General features: G+C 43.6%; 1 protein-coding gene across 1 annotated transcript in view; it reads left to right on the top strand.

The window, feature by feature from the left end:
• Nucleotides 1-1,389: 1,389 nt before the first annotated feature.
• MAPK6 (mitogen-activated protein kinase 6) overlaps nt 1,390-25,822 on the top strand; it is a 224,615-nt gene continuing 200,182 nt past the window's right edge. The window contains exon 1 of the mRNA XM_085644181.1: nt 1,390-1,683. The gene's annotated coding sequence lies outside the window, so the exon portion shown is untranslated. The remainder of the gene's footprint in view (nt 1,684-25,822) is intronic.

Genomic DNA, 25,822 nt, shown 5'->3' with positions numbered 1-25,822 from the left:
TTTAGGCGCCACCCACATTTTGCTTCCCCTGACCATAGGATGTGATTGGGATGAAATTGTGTGCTAACACTAAAAAGACTACTTGTATTGCATTTTTTGGCTTGTGGCAAAGTTTATACTCGATAGAGCAGGTCTGAGTTGGTTATGGTGGTAAGCCAATGATCATGTCTATAGAGGCCTAATCTGTTTATTTTAATATACAATGATAAAGCGCTAGGCCTGATGTATTTATTGTGAAAAGCATTTGCTACGTGGATTGTTATTACTCTATATTAAAGAATGCAGATAGGTATTTTGTTACATGGAATTTCACAGATTACCGTATAAGGCAACTTGGTGTTGGTCACCCAGTGTTACAAATCAAGCACATAGAAGGTTTGATCTGTGAAAATCCTCGTTAGGCCATCTTAGGGCAGATAATATTTTGCTTAGCCAGCTATAATTTTGTACACCTTTCTAATTGTAGGACTTTGTGTCTTATGGTTGCCGTATAGAAAACCTTACTCTCTCTTCTTAGCGGTCTGCCAAGGTATTGTACTTAAAAACATTTTTTTAATAATACATCCATATATAGCTACATAGAGGGACTTTGGGTCAGCCCTGTTCTGCCACCGATCCGAGTGTCATTCACACTCTGCTCCTATCCATAACTGTGAATGCATGGAGCCATAAACGGTTCAGTCCGCATTAGTCATTGACTCTATTGCCCAATGAATGATGGCATTTTATGCTCATATGTGTATAATGTCTTGAAAAGGAGTGTGCTTCAGTGTCAAGGCTGGGTGGCCAGTTGTTTAGATGCAATTTTCTTATTTTATAGCCAAAGTGAATGTGTCATGGAACCTTTGTTGATTGGAGTTCATATATACCTACTCTAGGATCTTGTCCATCGCTGTCATTTCTGGACTGGTGAAGCCCATTTATTTGAGCCGCGTGGTTGCCCAGCGGCAGCTGCCTCCCAATGCCGACCTCCTGCCTACCTAGCTTCTTTCTCTGATGGTTCAATCTGATCGAAGTGAAGTTTTCTCAGAGGAAATGGTTTAGTGGCTCTTTGCGGTACATGACCTAGGATGGCAGAAGTGCTGATCTGAAATAATTTAGAGGCGGAAGAAGACTATTTCTCCTTAGGTGTGAAAATAAAGATGGATAGCGCTTCGGGTTCCAATTCAGACTCCAGTGCGCTTCAAAAACAAACGACTGACACTGAAAGTATTATAATTAGTGTAAATAATACTGTATTTTTGTTTGCCTTCATGTATGAAATCGAATGCCTTTAACCATAATTATGGAAAGGAAAAGCTGGGCAGCCTTTTACATTAACCAATATCTTTACGGCGCACCTTGTAAGACGTGTGTTATGAAACCAAAGTTCAAAGGCTGTCTTAGTTTATGGATCTGCAGTTTGTGAGCCGAGGGATGGCTCGCATAGCGCTACAATCTCCTCCCCTTCCATTAAACATGAATCTGATGAATTATTACTGGAGTAACAGCTGTAGTCAGTGCTCGTGTCACAGGGACAGGGCTTGTCTTCACGTCAGATCACTTCTATTTCTGACGAGCAGCCTCCGTGGCCTTTCCGCGCCCTGTGCTGGACTTTACATCTCAAGTAGCGGCTCAACCCCGAGGGGACTTCGAGGGGAAATCAACACTTGTGAAACTGGAGGAATCACAATGTGAAACATGGTAAGCGCTGCGAGGCTGTGCTGCAGTGAAACCAAAGCGCGTTAGTGTAAATGCAGGAAAGCAATTGATTTGTTAGGGGTTTAAAAACTAGATGACGCTGGCGGTGGGGCGATGGAGCAGAGGAGAGCGGGTTATTGGGCATTTAATGACTGGCATCACTATTACTTTCAGATACACTGATCTTTATTTTCTTTGCTAACAGAAAATAGGTCAGTACTGTTTTCAGAAAATGTCTGAACTTCTCCTAGCACGGGATTGAATATTAAACCAAACAATGCTGCAACACGAGAAATAGGACTTTCTGTACGTATTATTTAAGGCCAAAATTATTGCGACTCAAAGGCGATCTGATAAAGTCACGGCGCCAGCTGATTTTATTTCATTTTTTTTTTTAGCTTTTACCTTTTTGAATAACTTTCTACCGGCCCCGACTTACCACCCACGACCCAGAGGTGTAGTATGACACAGGTCAGCTGTGCCTCCACTCTGTCACCCTGGGGAAATGAGGTGGCAATGACTTCTCCTTGTGGGGCGAGATTGTAACCACTGCCACCAAGGGCCCAATTTAGATTTTGCTGCACACCTTGTCTGAACATCAGTGTCGGAAAAAGCCATCTTCGGTGGGTGATGTCAGGATCCTGATGCGTGGAATCTTTGGAGATTTACGCCCGGAGGATAAACTTAGGGCCATTTTTTACGACACACATTTTAACGGTTGTGGCGGGGAAGAAGGATTTGCAGGGGCGTGCAGCCATGCAAAAAGCATGGTAAAACCACAGACTCCTGGGTTTGCTGGTTTCCACAAATATTTTGCTTGGCCTTTTCTACCTCGAAAAACATGTAAAACTCTTTATAAGCCCAAAAATACAAGTGTTTCCACGGTAGTGAGGGGACAACCCAAATAGAATGGAGGTATAGGTTAACCAACTCCCCCACATTGGAAAACAATAAATGTGCAAATGCACATTTCCATCACTAGTAGCAAAGTAGATTGTCCACATGCAGATAATCCGCTCCACAAATCAGGGAGAAACTGGAAAACAATTGGACATCTTCAAGAGGGCAATGCCTACGTAATGTGGCGTGCTGAGGTTTGACGTACATGCCACCCTGTTTATACCACAGAATCCTTAACATTAAAGCTTTTGGTTTACTATGCTTTGAAGAGCAAAGTTTTTGCAAGGCAGATGGAATAGTAATGTATGAGCGTATTTTGTCTACATGTACCTATAGTCAATCAATACGGGGGACCAGGAGCTATCAATCAATTAATCAATCAATCATAGCATTTATAAAGCGCACTACATACCCGGGAGGGTCTCAAGGTGCTAAGTGGGGGGGAGGGGATGCTGCTACTGTTCGAAGAGCCAGGCCTTGAGGAGTCTCCTGAAGGATAGGAGGTCTTCGGTCTGCCGCAGGCGGATGGGTAGGGTGTTCCATGTCTTGGCGGCGAGATGGGAGAATGATCTGCCGCTGGCGGTCACTCTTTGGATGCGGGGGACGGTGGCGAGGGCGCGGTCTGCGGAGCGGAGCTGGCGGGTGGGGGTGTAGAGGCTGAGTCGGCTGTTGAGGTGCACTGGTCCGGTGTTGTGGAGTGCCTTGTGTGCGTGGGTGAGGAGTTTGAAGGTTATCCTCTTGTTGATGGGGAGCCAGTGCAGGTCTCTCAGGTGGGGTGTGATGTGGCTGCGGCAAGGGATGTCGAGGATCAGGCGTGCGGAGGTGTTCTGGATGCGTTGGAGCCGTTTCAGGAGTTTGGCCGGGGCTCCTGCGTAGAGTGCGTTGCAGTAGTCCAGTCTACTGCTGACAAGGGCCTGGGTGACCGTCCTTCTAGTTTCGGTGGGGATCCACTTGAAGATCCTGCAAAGCATGAAGAGGGTGTTGAAGCAGGAGGAGGAGACGGCGTTGACCTGCTTCGTCAAGGAGAGGGTGGAGTCGAGGATAACCCCTAGGTTGCGTGCGTGGTCGGTGGGTGTGGGGGATGCTCCTAGTGCAGTCGACCACCAGGAGTTGTCCCAGGCCGAGGGGGTGGATCCGAGGATGAGGACCTCCGTCTTGTCTGAGTTCAGCTTCAGTCGGCTGTTTCTCATCCAGCTATTGACGGTCCAGCCACCCGTGCTCCTACTCTAAGTAGTCAAACAAATGTAGGGAGGCTGTTCCTGAAGAGGAAAATGTCAGGGAAAGGAAGGTTGGAAAATAAATTGATTCTGGGGAGTCTTCCTCTTTAGAAAATAAATCCCTCGCAAACCTAAATGGGTGTCACGCTTCTTCATTGGGCTTTTGCTCATCATGGGGCCGGCGCTGCAATGCCCCACGGGCCCCGCCAGAGGGCTCTTTGTTGGAAATCTTCATTTTTTGCCATTTTGATGAGTGCAAGAATATGAAAGTCGGGTAGGGTGTGAAATAGTGAGTTAAAACTACCTAAGTTCTGCTCTATACTCTTTACCCTGGTAGCACCCTTGGTAGGGATAAAAACACTGGTGTGAGTACTATCTGTTAGGGAACTTATGACCCGTGATAGTCCCACAATATTTGATACTGGGGTTTCTTTAAATTTAGGTTGACATGACTCTAGTGTGACACCCATTTGGGTGTGTGAGGGCTTCATCTTCCAAAGACAAAGACTTCCCGGAATCAATGTATTTTCCAAACTTCCTTTCTTTCACATTTCCCTCTTCAGGAACAGCCTTACTACACTTGCTTGAATACATTCACCCAGTACAACAAGTGAGGTAGGTCAGTGCCAAGCTCTCCAGCACTAAGAGGCATATCTTCTTTAAGGAACTGGAAATTGATAGCCAGCCTGGCTGTGGATCAAGGCTCTAGTCTTTTATTAGGCCCCTGCCTGCGTCATTGCTAGAGTCTAGCCGGTGTCCTTATCGCGTCTCTCAGAGACTTTTGCATTGTCACGCCTGCCTGTTCCTGCAGCTTCTCTGTTAGTACTTGTTGCCCGAGGTGAAGCCAACCAGATGAACCGCTTGGGTAACCTTGAGGCCTCCCCAGAGCTGCAGCGAGGAATATAAACCCCACCTGAAGTCGTTGATGCATTCAGTTATTTATAAACGTTATTGTTTGGAATTGTGCTTTTTAACACATGAGTGTATTTTCTGATTAAACTATATTTAAAGATATATAAAACCTGCTGAGGAGAGTGGAAAGCACGGAGTGTGGAATTTCTGACGAAATAAACACCTATGCTTGATGGTAAACATTGCACTTTACTTCCTGGGAGAAGATGAGACAGAATTTCCGAGTTCATGTTACACATAATGTTTGTAGAATGTAAGCTTAGCAAAGCAAAGAATGTATGACGTTACAACGCATACATTTACAATGCATGCCTTTACAACTCAGTTTTTGCATCGCAACATCTTTTACAATGCATACATTTACATCACATACTACTACAACTAATTTTTTTACACTACATTTACAACGCATTCCATTACATCGCATTATACCTTTACAACGCATACCGATACAACGCATACCATTACATTGCATTTAAGGTAAGTGTTGGATAGTGTAGGGGTAAACATTACTATTCTAACTCCAGAGGATGCAACAGTAGGGTAAGTGTTGGATAGTGTAGGGGTATACATTACTATTCTAACTCCAGGGGGTGCAACAGTAGGGTAAGTGTTGGCTAGTGTAGGGGTAAAAATTACTATTCTAACTCCAGGAGGTGCAACAGTAGGGTAAGTGTTGGATAGTGTAGGGGTACTATGCGTCGTAATGGTATGCATTGTAATGACATGCGATGTAATGCCTGCATTGTAGTGACATGCGATGTAGTGTCATGCGTTGTAGTGACATACAATGTAATGGATGCGTTGTATTGACATTCGTTGTAAAGGTTATTGCAATGTAAAGACTGCGTTGTAAATGTAGTGCGATTTAATGACTGCGTTGTAAAGGTTTCCCCAAAGCAAAGCCTCTAATGGGACTATGAAAAACAGAAACAACTGAAAGTTCAGCATTTACATAGTTTGCTTCTATTACTTATATATCTTTCATAGGCCTACATAAAGGGTTCCAGTTCAATTTTGCACCAACATTTCTCAAGTCCACAGTTGGACTGGTGCCAAGACAATTTTGTTCAGCATTTAGATTGCTTTTGCACTTGTTTGTGTATATGAAAATGTAATTTTCTTTCTCATCAGGTGACTCAAATCCAGGGGCAAAATTGTGCCTGCACCGTTGCAATGTATGTACACTGGAAATTGACCTGCAATCGTTTTCTGCAAGGTACCATCAGGGCCGGACTGGGAACCAAAACCGGCCATGGCCAAGTGCTCGGCCGCCCCCCCAGGGGTTTGGGGTGCGGCCGAGCTCTTTCCCAGGGCCGGTTTTCGGCCGATTTTGTTACAGGGCCTATTTTGCAGCTATGCTGCAAAAACGGCCCTGTAACAAAAGCGGCCCCCAGGGGCCCAAAACCGGCTCCCAGCCTTGCGGCGCACCAGGGGATTGCCCGGTGCCCGCTACGGCCAGTCCGGCCCTGGGTACCATGGTCACTGAGTCCAAAGCAACACTCTGATTGGTTTAATTCTTGGAAATACAGAATCCTTTAATGAGGGTTTGCCATTTGAGTCTCGTAGCCCGTTAGATGGCTGACCACAATCTTTAAAAAGAGCCATTGGCAAAGACACTCAGTTTTGCTTTGCCAATGCTGAGCAAGCAGTATGATCGGCTTTGCCAATGAACGAATGGCTATTTTAATAGAATAGAAAATAGCTTTTTGTACCCCCAAGATAGGCACTTCATTATATGATACAGCAGGCGTTGTGTCACCGCGTCACTTCACTCCAGGGAACAGCCATTTTGAAAATCTAGATGTCCATTGTGTTGCATGATGTGAAGTAACAACACAATGAACGTCACACAACACAGCAGCCACTTCGAAAGTATAGAAAATATTGTTGTCTATGGTGCTGTGTGGCTGCTACGTTGCATGGTGCAACCTGAAGACAACACACGCTGAAAATTTTGAAAACAATGCTTTATTTTCTATACTTCTGACATGGCTACTTGCTACTAATGGCTTTACCAATGCTGATGGATTTGAATCAGGGCAGATGAATCTGAAAAGTATATGGGGCCCTTGTAAGTATGATAAGTGTCTAATACAGGGAATATAACAATTGGGAACAGAGGGTCTAGACGAGGCAATGAAACTTAGTGCTACAAAGGGCAAAAGGCAACATATAACAAAAGTTCTGTATATAAACATGCACAGGTACTTTCCACTTTTTATATAGATTAATATGTTAGAAAAATATATTTTTTCTGTTTTTTATGATTATTTCTTTAAACCTCTCCAGGTTTGAACGCTCGGCGACTATTCAGCGAGCGTTCAAACCTGTAGAGTTCTTTCATTTCAAATGCAGAATCCGTGTTCCCTTTCTGGCTGACAGCACCCACATTGACTGGGGTCTTTAACCCCTTGCATGCCCGCCCCTTTCCCCGCCCAGTGCCGCGCCTTCCATTAGCGGGCGGAGTTCATGACGAGCTGGACTCGTCATGGGCACAGCGCCACCGCAGCCCATGACGAGTCCAGCTCGTCATGGGCACTGAAGGGGTTAAACAAAGCAGGAACAGCGGGAGTGTATTTCAAAGTCCATTAGAACCGGGCGATGTCTTACATACAAGTTACAATAAGGCTTTTAATCGTTGATAGAGTATTTACTGAGATGGCACCCTGAAGAAGGCTTCGCCGAAACGCGCGTCGTTTAAATACACCGCCACTTCTCTCAATACTATATTGTATTATGTATAAAACAAGAAATCAGATGTGTTCCTGAGACAATCTATGTCCATAATTTGAATTCTAATCATTTTGAAAAAATACATTCGCCTTTCATTTGTATTGCATATCTATTGATGAAAAGATTTTCTCTGAATGCATCAGCAATATAGATTTGGAAATTGTGAAGTTTTGATAACTGCACATTAATAGTTGTCATCCCAAATGAATTTTATGTATATCTTTTTAAAGAAATAATCATAAAAAACTGAAAAAATATATTTTCTAATATAATAAACTATAAAAAAAAGTTGAAAGTACTTGTGCATGTTTATATACAGAACTTTTGTTATATGTTTCCTTTTGCCCTTTGGAGCACTAAGTTTCATTGCCTCGTCTAGGCCCTGTGTTCCCAATTGTTTGAATCAGGGCCGACCATGGTGCTGGTGGCACCCAATGCCACAATCTTTTTTTGGCATCCTGCCCCCTTGACCTCTTCCACAGATTCCTTCACTACCACCCTCCAACAGTGCCCCTCTTCTCTCCATAGCTTCTCACATGAATTACATTTGATTTATAGCTCTACTTATACCAGAGCAGAGTGTCGGAGCACTTTGCATCACACATATTATAGAAAGACAGTGAATCAGAGGTGTGTAGATCAGTCTATAGGAAACGCTATATAAAACAATAAGGATTACATGGAGTAGGATTGACATGACATCCATACTAGTAGGAAGTATATTTTAAGAGTGTTTGGCCTGGAGAATCACAAACTCCGGATTTAGAATGTACCACAGTGGTTGGCTTTGATTTGTATTTCTATCCAAACAAACCCTTTTTAGCAACATTAGGAAAAAATGAAAGACTGGCCAAAAAACAGAAAGTTCTAACCTATGCCTTACAGTTTGCATGCAGGTCTTTTATGACAGCTCATAAGTCATAGTGCGATATTATGATTGCAACTTATGAACTGCAAGTAACATGAGGATCTCTGTAACAAAAGTAGTAACCCACTGAGCTATCCACATAAAATACAGGTATGTGACCTGCACTGTACACAATATTTGCAGCAGGCATATTAACCCTTAGTGCTACTTTATAATGAGTTTTAAACTGCCACTAGACAAGACTCCAACAGGAACATTAACTACCAGAGTTATCTTGACATTTTTTACTGTTTTCTCGAAAAAAGCGGGACATACAAGGAAATCTGCAGGAGGTGCAATTAAATCCATGCATTATTTCTAAACACAGCACCCGCCCCAGCTCAGCACCCGGCGTGGCTACACCGGTAGCACATTCCTAAAGCTGTGCCTGATTTTAATAGTTCCTGACCCTGGTATTGGCAAAGCCAATAGCTGCAACCACCATGACATAAGAGAGGAGCAGCAGGGTAAGGAATGCAAACTTTTAAAAAGGGAAATAGATTAAAAAGTCAAATTACATCAGCAAAGGAAAGATACACTAGACAGTCAATCAAAATGCATAGTGAGAGCGCAATGCTGCAGAGGCAGGGCACATACAGGACAGGTAGGAAAGCCGCCACTCCAAATCACAACATTAAAACAGCCAATAGAGCCATCCAATTGAAGAGCTAAATGTTTTAACAAGGTATGGAAAAATGCTTCTTGCAACGCACTGCAAAAGCAGCCTGTAGTGAGATCACAATAAAGGCCCTTTGTTGAATAACTCTGTATTACATTAATTGCAAGGGTCGGGGAATGAAGTGGTGGTCAATGTACACAGGTAAAAAACATAGGCTTGTTCACTCTTTGCCTCATTTGGATAGTATTTTTTTTTTCTACATTGGTCACTGGAATTTCGTCTCAAGTTCTCTGCCATACTTCAGTTGCATAATGTACAGTTAATGATTCCCTAAATGACTTCTAAGGAAGCAAAGATACTGATTTCCCTTTTGAATTGCGTCACTCTCACAACAGCAATGTTACAGAATGTGCCTTATCTGAAAGCAAATTAAAAAAGGGAGAGATAATTTGTTTAATCTGTGTTAAATTAAATATGGGAGAGACCCAGTATCTTACCAGGTCACTAACTACCTAGGTTTGTTTTTCAGAGGAGTGGAATTTCGTAAATTCACCTGTATCTGTGTAACACACAACTGTGTAACAGAGGGAGAGTGTGAGCTTTAATAAAACCAAGAACAAACAAGATATGGAGACTCTAAAGGCAGGGAGGGAGTACAGGTGCACGGTGGGAAAGACGCATGGCAGCCTGATGCTCTAGCAATCTGAGCCCCCTCAAAACCTTGACTTGGGATCTGTGGGTCGTCCAGAGTTGGGAGCAGTCGCGTGAATGGAGACTCAAAGGGTTTCTGTTGGAACTTGCCCTTTAATTGTTAGTTCCTTTAGGGACGGCAGCTATGTAGTGGCTTTAAAATCTCTAACACAGACATGTGAATTTGAACACTTATCAGACTCTCTTATTTGTGACCAACTTGTGCGTTGCACTAATGACCCCAAGAGCCAGGAGAAGTTACTTTCTAAGAATCCAAATCTCAAAGAGGCGAACGCCATTGTGGAAAGTATTGAACATACCTCTCACTGGGTAAAGGAAATGCGTAATACCAATGTTGCCACTGATGCTAGCACTAATTTAATAAGAAGTGATTTTGATAATACATCTCTAGAGACGACAGTTGCCACCGTATCCAAGCTCAATGCTAAAGTAGAGAAGGGGTTTACCAGAAGTGGCAAACCCAAGTCAAATCCCAATTGGAACAGAGACGGAAAAACAAAATGCCCGAAATGTGGAAGCCTAAATCACAGGCCCAATTTTCCCAGTTGTTTTGCCAGGAGTACTAATTGTAGAAACTGTGGAAAAAAAGGATATTATGCCTGTATGTGTAGGAATGTGAAAGTAAACATGATTGATGACGAAGAAATATATTCACAACAAGCCATTCACTGTATCACGGATAGTTGTAACGAATCTGTACTTGATGTTAAAGGAGTTGATGCTGGTAATGTCTCTATACTAAAATGTGACATAACTGTTGGTAATGTAGTGGTTCCCGTTCTTGCTGATTCTGGCTCCCCGTATACCTTGCTCAGTGATACATTTTGGGATTCCACTCTCGCATTCAGGGAAGTCAAACTTTTGCCTCCAGACATCAACCCTGTGGGTTATGGTGGACAGAACATTGACCTTGTTGGATTTTCCATCCAAACCATTGTGTTCAAAGGCAGTGAGACAGTCGGCAAGGTCTATGTTGCCAGGCGTAGTGACAATCTCTTATGCTGGCGACATCAAAAAGACCTTGGGGTTATTTTGAATTCAAATGCTCCTGACCAAGTAATGTTGGTGACTCCCAATGGTGAATATCTGGATATTACAGAGCAATACCCTAGAGTTTTTTGTAAAAAGCTTGGTCTCCTCAAAGGCTTCAAACACAGAATAATTCTAAAGGATAATGTGACAGTGGTTGTACATAAAGTGAGGAAGGTCCCAAACCTCATGCTGAAACCCCTTGAGGAGGAGTTCAATGGACTGCTTGAATTGGGCGTCATAGAGGAGATTGAATCCTCAGAGTGGTTGGTCCCCATTGTTTTGGCCCAAAAGGACAAGGAAACAAAAATTAGAATGTGTGTGGACTTGAGGAGCCTAAACAATTGCATCTGGGTGACAGGCAGCCATTACCCAATATCAACGAAGCTCTCACAAATATAGGTGGTGCCTGCCTTTTCAGTGTCATGGATTTATCATCGGCCTACCATCAGGTCATGTTGCATGAAGATGTTAAGGCACTAATTTAGTTTGTAACACCTTTGGATGTGAATAGTTTTATTAGGATGCCTTTTTGTTTAGCGAGTGCTGCTGCATGCTTCCAAAGAGTCATGAAGAACATGTTGGCAGGGATTGACTCTGTACTATTTTTTCAGGATAATATACTTGTTTATGGACAGAATAGAGACAGGCATGATGAGGTGTTATTTAAAGTACTATCTAAGAGCGAGGATACTCTGAAAAGTGAGAAGTGCACGTTTAGGGTCAGCTCTGTATCATATCTTGGTCACTCTATTTCAAGCGAAGGTATTAGCCCTAAAATTGACCTTGCTTAAACAAAGATCATGTAAAGTCCTTCCTTGGTTTATCTGAGTATTACTCGAAGTTTAAATGCAATTTTGCTAGTGTTGTGCAACCTCTAAGGTTACTACCAAAAAAGGGTGCTGAGTTCATTTGGTCTTAAGACTGAATTTGCTTTCAAAAAAGTAAAAAGTGAAATTGCATGCATGCCTACCCTAGGCCATTTTGATTTACTTAAGAAAACCATCCTTACTACCGATGCTAGAGTACGGGGTTTGGGTGCGGTTCTTTCCCAAATGGTTGATGGCAGCGAGAAGGTCATTGGTTTCACCTCGCGCTCATTGAAGGGAGCAGAGGAGTGCTACTCCGTGATCGAGCGGGAGGCGTTGGCCTGTTCGTGGGCCATCAACCATTTTAGATTCTACTTGTGGGGCTTACCATTTTTGGTCCGTACCGACCACAAACCCCTTGTACACATGTTTGCCTGCAGGAATGATGAGAGCACTACCCCCAGAATCAAAAGATGGGTAGAAGGACTTTGGGAATTTAACTTTACAGTTGAGTATCTGCCTGGCCTTAAGAATGTCCCGGCCGATTTTCTTTCCAGGTTGCCGCTTGAGAAAAATGTGTTGAACTCCTCTGAATGTGTGGTATCCTGGGTCAGAGAGTGTGCACTCAATAGGGAAGAGTGGAAGACTTGTGCTGAATGCAATGTTTCAAGGGGACCACCAATGGAGCTTGTCGTGAATGCGTGGCCTGCTCTTCCTGGTGTCCCTAGTTCTGTCAGGGCTTTCTGGAATATACGTGATGAACTGAACATTGTGCAGAGAGAACTTTTCCGGGGTGACAGATTGGTTCCTCCTCACTCTTTGAGAGAAAAATCATTAATTTGGCACATGAGAGTCATCTGGGACATAGCTTGACCAAGGCAAGGGTTAGGGAGTCTTACTGGTGGCCAGAGATTGACAGATAGGTTGAGGAAGCCGTCAGAGACTGCACCATTTGTGCTGGTAATGACAAGTCCAGTAAAATCAACACAGCTGTCCCCTATGCCCTTACCTGAACGCCCGTTGTCCAAGCTTGCTATCAACATTGTTGGACCATTTGAGGTTCTAGCACCCTCAGAGAGGTTCGTAGTTGTGTTGGTTGACTATACCTCAAATGAATCTCCGCATGTTGCATGAGCTCCGTTATCACAAAAAATATCATTGAATTCTTAAAAGATGCATTCAATTGCGAGGGTGTACGTGACATTTTAGTTTCTGATAACGGGGTGCAATTCTCCTCTCAAGAGATGACTGATTTTCTAAACAGTCTTTCCATCACCCATCCTCGCACGGCTCTTTACTCTCCGCAAGCCAATGGTTTAGTGGAGAGCATGAACAGACTGGTAAGAGCTTGTGCTCAAACTGCCGTCGAAACAAGGTCCCCCCTCAGAGGTGTCCTAAGAGAAAAATTATGGGCACACAGGAACACTGCCAATAGTGTTATGGGTTGCTCTCCATTTAAAAAACTTAGAGGCAGAGCAGCTGGTTCCAAACTCAACCTGGTGTGGTTGAGTATCAAGGATAGGAGCAATTCCGTGAACGATTCGAGAGTTAAGAAATATCAAGAGAGTTACAAGCGAAGATTTGATAACAAGGTGGCGGCACGTAGGTGTGACTGGAAGGTGGGCGATTTTGTTTTTGTGAAGAAAGCGGTGTGGTCTCCTAAAGGTGAGACCAAATTCTTTGGTCCAAAGTCATTAAAGTCATGAATAATGTTGGGCTGCTCACTGGTGGTGATGTTGGTAGCATGTCTCGTCTTTCAAAATGTGGGAATGAGGATGGCAATATGGATTTTCAGTCTCAGACTGGATGCTCCCGGTCTCAGACTGGACACTCCCAGACTAGTACTGGTTATTTCCAGAGTTGCGTTAATAAGGTCCAAGCTGATTCTTTTAGTCCTACCATCAGAGCTAGGAGGCCTCCTCTGCATCTTCAGGATTATGGGCTTGAATAATATGTATAGTAATTATGCTATCCTCATGTAATCATTCTCATGCTTTTCGTTGACCTTCCTTTTCTCTCTACTCTCTGTTCTCTTTCTTTCCATTTCTTTCCATTGTATCCTTTTCCTCTCTTTATTTCGCTGTTCTTTTATATTATAAAGGAGACATGTGTTGTAACTTGCCCTTTAATTGTTAGTTCATTTAGTGAATGTTAGGCATGTCAGCTGCGGAACGCATAGACCTCAGATGATGAGTGTCAGCTGTAGCATCTGCTGCTGGTGTGGACTGTCTGGTGGGTGTGCAATAAACTCATCTTGATGTTACCTTGAAGACTCACACTCGCTTCATTAGTTTCTCGGACCCTTGACTCATTAGAAAGACTTCTCTGACAAGACAGAGATTTGTAGACCAGCCCTGAGGTGGTTAGAGATCGTGCAATTGGACCCAACCCAGGAAACAATTGCTTTTTGTGCCTGACAATGACAGGGCTGCAAACATCAGGTGCAAATGTGCAACTCTTAATCTGCATTAACATAGGGTGCACTAATTAGTGGGTGCACAATATGCACCTGATTAGGATTTGCACACCTGGGAATGGAGAATCACTCACAATTTGTGCATGATATCACTCATTACCAGGCTCTCAACCAAAGCGGGGGGACTCTTTGCTCCCACGCTTTGCAGCAGGTTTTATCTGCTTACAATCTCAGGGGCAAGCACCTGCAATTTGCGCCTCAATTGTAATCCTGTTTCAGCAGAAACACTAAGGGCCCAATCGTGATCGGGCACTGTGTGTCATACAAACTCACACTGGAATATGGGGAGAAATCTCATTTGCATGTGGTTCCATCGTGTATAAATTCTCTCTTTCAAGAGCCATTAGTCTGCTGGCAAAGCTTATGGTGCATAAAACAGGTGCAAAAAATGAACTGTACTACACGCAGTGCCCGGGGAAATAGAAACGGTTTGGGTGATATAATGAACTGTATGCCTCAACACGCTAAGTTTCTATTACGCCACCTGAGCTGAAGAGCGGGAATGCAAGGAGCTGCTCTAAAACGTACAACCCACCTTAGCTTTCAAGTAATAGGTTGTGCTTAGCGTCTGGACTACTGTGGGATAGGACAGAAATGACTGCAATGGACAAGGGAGCTGAAAGACTTGGGACCCCTATTCATTGACCTCAATTATTACACCTTCCCTAAGCATGGCCTCCTCTTCAAGACAAGTCAGTTCAGTCCACTGCTTGAGTAAACAGTCTTTAGTACTTCAATGCAGCCCTAACTTATTTTGAAATCGCTGAGTTCTAGTGTGAAGCAGCAAGAAGAGGAGTGCTGGCCACTGAATGGTCCTTCCATGAAGATTTCTTTTCATCTTTGTAAAGTTATGTGAGCAGCTTCCTTCTGGGGTTGCCCGAGGTCTCCTTGCCAGCCCTTATACACCATGATGTTTTTGATTGGTTTGACTTCCATGACATGAAGCCCTGGTTCACTTAAATTATTGTAATCAGTTCCTGTACAGTACAATAATAGTTTGTTATCTTGACACCAATGACATTATGGTACCCACTAATGGCATAATGCTGCTTCTAGTATTGTGGGTACAATATATGGCCCAATGGGGGTAACTCTTGATAGCAGTGGGAATCCATGGCGTACAGAAATGCCTTTCATGCAAGATCGCCCCCAAGGTTTTGGACTGATGCTGATGGTTTTTAGCCTCTCAAGGTGCACTGAGGACTGCTAACCAGACCTCAGTGCCAGTGATCTGACCCTTAAAAGATATATGTCTGATTTATTTTTACCAACAATCAACATAGTTTAATTTTCTTGTAAGTCCCTAGTATACTGTACAAGGGGTACTCAGGGCCTGCAAGTTCAAATGTCTCTCATGGACTGCAGAACTCAGTGTGCCACCATGTTTGTGACAAAGCAAAGCGTGACTCTCAGCCCGCCATTGCTGGCTGGCAGAGCAGTTTTCAACTGATAAATTGACTTTGCCATTTAAAGTAATGGCAAAGGCAAATCTTTCCTTTTTAATATTTATAAGTTATCCCTAAGGCAGGCCCACTTAGCTCTAAGGAGAAGGTGCACTATATTAATACGTTAGACATGTGGTTCTTAACTTTACATGAAAGTATACAAAAAGTGCTGGATGGACAGCTTGAATTAATCCCACCATCTGACAATTACTCGAGCCGCATCCCAATCTATCATTATTTTGCACACCATGTCACCTCAGTTTGTACCCATCTCTATGCAAATCAGTCGTGACCCTACTACATATGGAACAATCCAGCCCGAACTGCCAAGCCAGGTCCTCCCCGAATCGGAATACAAGCAACCCAGGACCAGTTTTGCCTTAGTTATGTTCTCACCAGCCAGGTACAGCTTGATTCCAGTGACAGAGTGTGCACGGGACCAACTTCTGGGCATACCCGTCCCACTTACGGCAAAACACTAAAGTATAAAAAGAGTGAATGATTGACTGTTTGAATTAATCTCAGCCACTGGTAATTACTTGCGGCCGCATCCCAATCCACAGTTATTTTGTACACCATGACACCGAAGTCTGAACCAAGCTATATGCAAATCAGTCTTGACTGTGCTCCAATCTTAACCCAGGACTGGTTTCAAGAATTCCACCCATCGCCTTATTGTTTATGTCTTAACTTTATATGTCCCGACAGTAAAATCCTTGCATTGTAATGTTTGCTATGGAAAGGCTAGTAGCCCCACTGGTGAGTACAAGACTACGTGCTGACAAATCAACAGTGCTAACATCTGAATTAGACCACTAAATATGATACCTGAATATATCAAAAGAATTGTTGCATTGAACCCAGCTTTATGGCCAAGTCAAATTTAATATAACTTTGGCATGAGTGGCACCTTTAGTAAGGAGCCACTTTGCTGCCAAAAGTTTTCCAGCGACCATTTACAGTTGCTTGCTAAAAGACAGTCTTCTGACCTCCTGGGAGAAGGTGTAAACGACTCTCTGGATGGGACACAAAGAGCCTGCCATTGGAAGAAGTGTGTCCTCTCCTGTTGGAAAGTGGGTTATTAGTAAGTGGAACTATGTACCTTCAGCTATTTAAAATACCACGATAACTAATAAGGTCCAGTCAAGTCTCAATAAATTAATCCTTGCTCAACCCTTGGTAGCTTGGCACATGAGCAGTCAGACGTAACTTAGGAGACAGATGAGTAAAGCATGTAAAATCACCAAAACAACAAGTAAGTAAAACACACAACATAAAAGAAATCCAACACCAATTCATAACAATAAAAACAATGTTATCTTTAAACTTACACCAAAATTACTTAAATCCAATGTATTTAACCAGAGATATGAATTTTTAAAGATTAAATTAAACAAATTGCATCTAGTGCCAAACAGCTTAGAGCGTCACTTGCTTTAAGCTTTTTGGCACTAAATACTATCTGGTTGCGGAGGACCGGGACAAAGTCAAAGCTTTAGGCCGACCGAGATGGAGCGCGGGTCAGATAGCTTGTGTGCTAGGTCCTGGTCAAGATTTCACCTTCGGACTTAGTTTTTTTCTTGGAGTTTTTCTCTCGACGTCGAGCCCTCGGGTTTGTCGGATATGGGGTTTGCTTCGATAGTGGTGGCCTGCTGCAGCATGATGCTTATGTGTGTCACTGGAAGTCTTTGTCCACAGGTTCAACAGCGAGGAACTCCAGAACTTTCGTCAGGATAAACAAGCTCGGGCAGGCCGATTCTCGAGTCGACAACGGCGGCTTGACTCTCGACATCAAGCTGGTCTTCTTCTGGAGCTTTTTACCAAAACTTTGTAGAAAGTTCCCAAACTTTCAGAACTCTTTCTTGGTTGTTTCCTTCATATTGAAAAGTGTTCCGCAGCACCAGCCAAGGGTTCATAAGCTCTGGATTGCCTTTTGGGGTCTGGGTTTCAATCTCCCAAAATGCAATCCAGGAACATCCAGTTGTAGCTGGTCATCTGGAGTAGTCCTCTCTTTATCTCCTGCAGGTGACTTCTTCCAGCACTTTTTTATCTGTCGCTGCTCAGGGAGTCCACTTCGTTTCCTTGAATCAGCCACAGTCCTTTATTTGTGGTGCCTTGAGGGTGCAGCAGGTGCAGTCCTTCTGAGTGCCAGCCTTCTGTAGTCCTTTTTCTTCAGATGTTGCAGGCGGTGATCTTAGGGGATTCTGCAGATCTCCCATATTTATTCTCCATTCTGGCCTGGTCAGAATGGGGGCACCTAAACCAAATAGGGGGTAAAGTTGCCACCCTCTGCTGTGACTACTTCCTCTGAAGTGTGACATATTTTTGATCCAGAATGTACTGCTGGGATAAAAATAAAAATTGAGAAATTCTCTCCTTTGTATGTGTGTCAGTGTAACCCATCCAAGAGGTGTAGCTTATCTTTGACTACACTTCTCTTCCAGCCCCTCTCCTAATCGAATCAAGGGGGCTCCCATCTGGCTGGGGATTAAAGAAGTGGGTGCTGGCCTGGGTCATGTGACTTCTGCTCTTCTACTTTTGAAATCCAGATAATCTCCCCAGCCTCCTTTGTCTCCCTGGCTTCTCCAGGAAGCAGATCTCCTCCCACCAAATGGCTATACTGTTGAAGCCCCAGGCCTCTTCACACCTACTCAGATGGCAGCCGGGCTCAGGCTGAGAAAGTCTGCCCAATCAGAAGAGGCTGCTACATGGCTGCTATAGGTATCTTCAGGATAGTAAGTTCTAAAACGACTTTCCGGTAATAGTTATTATAAATCCAACCTTGGCAAGTTGTTGGATTTATTATAACCATTATTTTGATACTTTGGATAATATTGCTGGCTACCTCCAATCAAATGTTGGACTATATTAAGTGTAATAAAGCCTTCTCATGTTAGCCTGGGGGCTAGCAACACTACAATGGGGACATATTACTTTGGCTGTTTTTCCTCACCAGGGCATATAAAACATTTTTTATAATGTCCCTGATTTTTATAACAAGGCACCCTACCCTTGGGAAACCTAGGGCTCAACTTAGGGGTGGCTTGTATGCAGTAGATAGGTAGTTTTGGACTGCTTTGAATTCCAAAGTAGAATTTGGACACCGTTTTATTTTAAAAACCAGCCTGCAAGGCAGGCCTGGCTTTAAAATGACACCAGAAGCCACAGCAGTGCACACTTAAGTGCATTAAGTCAACTGTGGTCCCTTTACCTACATGCCCTACCATATACTAAGGACTTATAGTTAGGCTGTCTTGGCCATTTAGAATAATTCCAATTACCATAAACCTTTTAAAGACAGAGCACTGGCCCTTGACCTGGTTAGCAGAGCCCAGGGCACTTCCAGAGTCAGTAACCACCAGCATCAGCCACAAAATGGAGCTGATCAGGGCAAAAACTATGACGTTCCTATATCTCCCTGACAGGAAGGCCAGACAGGGTGTGAGCTAAAAAAGGGAACTTCAAAGTGGAAGTCGCATTCGTAGGGCAAATGGTGGACACATACAAGAAGGGCTCCTCTTTTTTTCTTGCAAACAGGTTGGCATGAGGGACAGAGTTGGGGATGTTGTTGTCATACCGGTTTTTCCGTGGGCAAGTAGCTCCCAGGAAGCCACCACAGGAATAGGCTACGGAGCTCTTCATGTCAAGGAAAGGGATCTTCCTTGTTGAGAGTGGGTACATTAGTGCATTCTAGGTTAGTTAGATGCTGCACTTTACAGGAGGTCATCACATTGGCTAGTAGTCACCACATCCTCCAATGGCACAAACTGGTCATAAAAGTGGCACTCATGGGTCATATTACAAAACGTGAGCTGGCAGCACAAAGGACAGGTGCGGCGGCTTTGTGCACCCCCAGGGCACTTTGGTGTTACAGAAGGGGCTGCAGACGCTTGTGAGGCCCCTTCTGTGATACTGATAGCTCTAACGCATATGTAGTACAGCACTATCTCAAGATGGCGTTCCTTCATATGCATGCAGGTGTGGGCCCATGCAAATGAGGAAATCGCTTTGCCTCTGCAACTGCACTGTATTATGGACGTGGGTGCAGAGGCAAACATGCCTTTAGGAGGCACACTGAAAGTGTGCCAAAATAAAGTGGCACACTTTCAGTGCACCTCCTAAAGGCATCCCTCTGAAGGGGAGAAACGGGGTCCCATAGACCCTCCAGACATCCCCTTGCAGGTGGGTGCAATGAGTAACGGCACCTCTCTTCAAGGGGATCTCTAATCCCTCTTGAAAGTGCAGGTGGGTGCCCTGAGGTAGCACATATAACACAATAGGGCTCACTTTCCTGTTTGTGCCTGGAGACCCTCTTTGCGCATGGCACAAACAGGAAAAATGTGCCCGTGTCATAATACAGGCCCTGGCACCCAGACATCAGTTCACATCTGTACTGAAGAGGGAACCAAAGAACAACTGGCCAACTGTTCCTTAGACCCAGCAAAGTGAGGCTGCACCAAAAAGTGGACTCCTTGGGTTAGCTAAGACAGCACAGTGCCTGTTGTGCCCTGCTTGAGGAAAAGTCATACCCAAGCCTCAGACACCACTGACCAGTGAAGTGTAGCCAGGTAGACCGAGTGCCCTTACCTCAAAAGTTGCAACATAGTCTGCTGGACCAGAGAGAGTCATCAGAGTGCAGTTTGGTTGTCCAGCAAGGAAGAATTCGTCAGTGAAATGGAACAACTGGTAAAGTTTTCCACTGGCACAGTCCGTTACAATGATGTATTGTGCTAAGTGAAAAAGCAGTGATTTATTGTTCCTTTGAAAATTCATATCTCCGGAACACTCTGGTTGATTTTTGCTGTTGAGGTGTCTATTTAAAGACAGAAATACAACCTATTTTATAAATTGGTGGCAAATTTTTACTGAGTCTTATTTTTTTCTTATTCAACAGTTTTGGCACTTTTTAATGCTTTAAACTTATTTATTTGATAAAGTCGGATTGCTCAATGTCACAGCTACCCAGGATTAAACTAAGGTTTTTCAGATGAATCTAACGTGACCCAGTACAGGTAGTGAGTTTATTACATGGAAAGGTGGCACAATCACACTGTATAATAAGCCGCTATCCTCGTACACAGCATGTCTTCGACCACCACGAGCAGAGTGCTCCTCATGTCATAATGGTGGTAATTTTTTATCTATTGTTGGCACCCATGGCATACTGGTGTCCAAACCTGCATAATACACTCATTGTCATACTGGTGATAATTCTTAATATAGTGTGTGAATCATGGTGTCTAGCGCTGATGTAATATGTACACTGAGTAATGTAGAAACGTTTTGGTAATTTAATGATATTATCACTTTTGCTGAGGTCTCGACCTATAACACTAATGTAAGCTGTCTACATCCACACACTCACTCACTCACCTCTTCATCTCACCATAAAGTTTCCATGCATGCACTCAGTCACTCATTAATTATACATGCAGCCATTCATTAATCCATGCAGTCACTCATCCACTGTTTCTATCTATTCCATTCTATTCTATTCATTTGCATATCCATTTAACACACACAAACTGGCCAATCAATACAGAAGAGGGCTCACTTAGACAGAACCAGACCTATTGGCGTCGCCAATGTTTGTTCTTCTAGTTGTTGCTTTATGCAACCATCCCACGCAGATCATATCTTGTAACAGGGTTTCTCAATCTGAGGTCATCAATTTGATAATTAATAAATGCAGTTTTATTGATGAACCTCAACATCCATTAGTCTGTGATAGTTTTGAGATGCTTTGCACATTTCCACGTGACAGGCCGCTCTTCCAGACGTTTTTACATTAACATCTGTTCTACTGGATTCTCAAATAATACTTTCCTCCATGCTGTACTCATACAATGCTAGCTTTAATGAATTCTTCCACTACACCTCTACAAGTCTCTTTTGTCTTATCTACTACATAACAAAACAAAACCAGAATATCAAAGTAAAGAGACCAGAGTGGGGAGATAGAGGTTGAAAAGGTCTGGGTTGCGGCGTGGACACTGCATAAGAGTGGTGAACTAGACTCTGACTGAAACGGGGGCAGATGGATCACCTGGGTATATCTATGAGATCCCAGGTAATGAAGCTCAAGGCAGAATCCTACTTGCCAATGGATGAGAGATGCCTATTGAGATATTGCTGGGAGATTGCCTCATGAACAGTTCTCTGGTTCAGAAGGACCAGGGCGACTCTTCCTGCCTGATCAAGGATCATGCAGAGATCACAGACCACCGCTTCTGTCAATTGGTGAGAGTGCAAACCTGCCTGAGTAGAATCAAGGGGGGAGTTGGAAAAATAAAAAGGAGCCCTAAAATTCTGAAATCAACAGAAAAAAAGCACATAGAAAAGAAAGCCGTCTACTCTCACTCTCTGTAAACACTCCTCCACCTCCACCTTGCTTTAATACTTCAGATCGAGCCTCATAGGGCCCCTTTTCTCAGATCACCTCTCCCACCCTTAATTCCAGCCAGGCCCTCTCACATCTGGCTGCAGACAGCTCCAGCTGTCAGTCCAGTCAGCCTTGTATATAACATTCCACAGGGTAAACCCATGCTCAGGATTAGAGGGGTTAGCTGGCATTCTCAGTAGCCTCGCTTTTATTGGTGGCTTTTCTGTGATTGATCAGTGCACAGGAGCTTTCTGGCTTCATCATTGGTAGATCCGTTATTTGTCTGTGGAGGCTGGGTCTGGGAGGCATGTAAAGCAAGGGGATCCATGTGCCAGCCGCAGCTCGCTGTTTCTAACCATTGGCTGAGTCCTCTTCAGTCTGTGGCAAGACGCGCTGCACCGCAGGGTCATGTGAAGCACAGGGATCGCTGTGTCAGGCACAGTTCATAGAGTTTATTCGGAAACAGCTGTGTAGTGGAGTCCCTCTCACAATGTGCTGAGTCTGACAAGAGCAAGCATTGGCAATGCCAATTGGGCTCAGAAATGCCACTGAAGTATGTGCCGTCACTTATGTCAGTAATGCTGTGCAAAGTGACTCTTTGTCGCTATCATATAGCATTGGCATAGCGCTCCCTGCCTTAGATGTGCAGTTTCAAAGCGCAACATGCCTAACAACACCACAATCCAACACCATGGTACGCTTCTTATTGACACCAGGACCCTCAGCACCCTGCCCAGGATCTGGCACACGGCCCCTGGGGATGTGTAAAACACAAGGGTCACTGTGCTAGTTGGAGTTTGCTATTTTCCTTTTGGAGACACTCATGTCTTGCAGTCCCTTGCAGCTCCAGCTGTCTATCGCAGACAGCAGCATTGCCTACAATACTCCACCGAGTCAACTCTGGATCAAGATTAGATTGCTTTCATGTCAATCTTAGTTACTTTGCTCTTATTGGTGACTTTTCTGTGTTTGCCCCACCCACAGGAGCTTTTAGGTTTCACCTTTGGTAGATTCTTCATGCTCCTGTGGAGAGGCATGCTGCCTCTGTGGGTCATGTAAGACATGTGGATTGCTGTGCCAGCCACAGGTCACTGTTTTCCACCATCTGTAGATTTGTCAGTCACTGTGGAGCGGCACGCTGCCTCTGGGGGTCATATGAAACATGAAGGTCACTGAGCCAGTCAAAGGTCACTGTTTTTCAGTCAGAAACACTCATGTAATGCAGTTCTTTTCTTAGTGAGCTGCCAAGAGCAAGCATTGGAAATGCCAATTGGTCTCTTCAGCACCTTGTCTAGGCTTTAGGAATGTCAAGATGCTCCAGACAAAAAACAAAAAAGCAATTCTTACCACATTCAGGCCACAAATATGGAGGAAAACGACCTTCTTCAATGAAAGCGACACAGCAGGAAAAATTCTTAGTAGAGACTTCCCAATAGTCACATTTTGAAAAACTGCTCAGTTTTGCTGGGTTTGAAAGCCAGTAGATGGCCGCCGCTGTCAATGGCGCGGGCCAGAAACTGGACGCAAACCATTCCCTACTGTTAAGCTTACATCCTAGTGATATCACCGTCAAGTAATGGTGAGGCAGTGATGGTGGGGCAGTGCAATTCGGTCTTTATTTGGAGACGTACCTCAGATAGTTTTGCACCTCCTGTTGAGGGTTGTGTAGATCCCTCCAACCGCATATTCAAATCCTAGAAAGGGAACTCAAGCGTCAGCTCTTTTGGGGGTCGATAAAAACTATCAAGTATAGCTCATTGACTCTTGCTACTTTATATGTTTTTGACCTGGTTTATCTCATGTGGATTCACTTTGCTCAGATGAATTTATTTGTTTTGAAGAGCACACGCTTCGCTCCAAGTTCAAAAGAAAAATAACTGCTTAATCAACATTTTTACTACTAAAAAGTGCTTTACTAGGATCCCTCATAAACATAATTCCAAAACATTGGCACAACAATTGAATCTGATAGAGTTCAACTCATCACGCTGTGCCAATAGAGCCCCGACAAGCAAAAACTGCAGCAGTGTCTGTGATAATGTATTATCCTGTTCCAGCTTCACCAAAACTAGTCTCTGCTTGTGAGACTAAGTAATACATCTACTGGAAGTTTAATCACAATTTGTTTATGTAGCAATCTCCTAAGGTTCACCCCTTTTCTGCATTCCACTACAGTTTGTGGGCTTCACAAGAGGAGTCATACTTAAACAGTAGAAATATTTTTTTATTTTTTTATTTGTATACGTTTTATATAGCGCTAGCTCGACCCAGGGGTATCAAAGCGCTTTACAGAGCCAAGACCCAGGTTATAATCCAGTCACTTCGTAAATTACGCACAACAAACTACGATCAAGTACCAACAAACAGTAAATACACAAGTAAATATTAGGCAAAGCGAATGGAATACAATATATATACAGACAGCAGCCAGGCTCTGAGGGCGGTAACTGTTTAAAGGGCAAGTCACCTGTTTGGGTCCAGTGAGAGGAATACCTTCAAGGGTAGACGGAGGCAGCAACAGAAATAAAACAGACAGCAGATTAACAGGTTAAAGGGAGACTAATGTAACTGAGGTCCAGAAATTGCTCAGGTGTTCCAGTATTTGTTGAGGAGATGGTGTTTAAGATCTCTTTTGAAGCAAGTGAAGGAGGCGTTGCATCGTAAGTCCCTCGGGAGAGAGGGCCATATGCTGGTGGTGTTACCCGAGAACAAGCAAGACTGGGTAGATTTCTTTTTTAGTTTGGGAGGGATGAGAAGAAGTGTGTTGAAGCTTCTCAGTGATCTGGTTCTTCCTGCTTTAATGATTTTGTTATCTAAATATTCTGGGGTGTGCGAGTGAATGGCTTTGAGGGTAATACAGGCAGTCTTGGAATTGCATCTTCCTTCTATAGGAAGCCATTGAAGGATCTTAAGTGCAGGCGTGATGTGATCATACCGTTTGATATCTGTAATGAGCCTGGCTGCCATGTTTAGCACTGATCTGAGGGGAGCTAGGTGTGATTTCGGGGTCCCTGTGAGGATGATATTCCCGTAGTCAAGTTTGGAGAGGACCAGAGATTGAACAACCCTTTTGAAATCATCCGCGGGAATGAATGGTTTGATTTGTTTTAGGTGTTTTAGCGTGTTAATTTCTCCTTTGGCTCAGTTTTTGATGTGCTCCTTCATTGACAGGGCTTTATCCAGGGTGAATCCTAGGGATTTACCTGAATTTAAGAGAGTGAGAGTACGCTTTAGAGCCTTCAGGTCAGTGATCCAGTATTTGATAGGGAGGTGGTTACTTATGGGGGTAAACAAGATAATTTCTGTTTTGGTGGGGTTTGATTTTAGATGGTTAGCGTTAAACCATGATAGAATATTACACAATGTGACACAGAGATGTTGAATGTCATTAGGAGATTTGGGGCCATATGTATGAAGCCAATTTGCGATCGCAAATTAGTAGTGTGTAATGTATCACACAAAAACCCCCTCGCAAAATAAGGAATCGCAAATTTTCTGAATCCCCATTTTGCGATTGCATTCAAGGAATCGCAAATTGTGATTCCTTTAATGCAATGTAAGAAGCACAAAAGAAAGTGTGATTTGGCCTTAAGGAACCGCAAATTACCACCAACTTCAAGTTGGTGATAAACTGCGATTTTACTCAAAAATGCACTATTTTGCTTTTTTTTAAAGTGCCATGAGGCGCACATACATGCCCTCTGGGCATGTATGTGTGCCACATGTGCACACATGCACATTTCAGGGATGCAACAGGGTGTCCTTTTGACACCCTGGCACCCTTGAAATTGCTTTCTCAATTTGCGATTCTCTCATTGCTAATCGCAAATTGAGAATGCCTTCCCATTCATTCCTATGGGCCTCCTAGCCCATAGGAATGAATGGGAAGGTATTCCTTATTTGCGAATCTCAATTTGCGATTCGCAAATAAGAAATATGTGGGATTCGCAAAATTATTAGAAAATCCCACATACATTGCATTTTGCGATTCTCAAATTG

This window comes from Triturus cristatus, chromosome 3_1 (genome assembly GCF_964204655.1).
Source record: "Triturus cristatus chromosome 3_1, aTriCri1.1, whole genome shotgun sequence".
Lineage (NCBI taxonomy): Eukaryota > Metazoa > Chordata > Amphibia > Caudata > Salamandridae > Triturus > Triturus cristatus.
The sequence above is the reverse complement of the archived record's forward strand: the minus strand, read 5'-3'. Positions and strand labels throughout refer to the sequence as shown.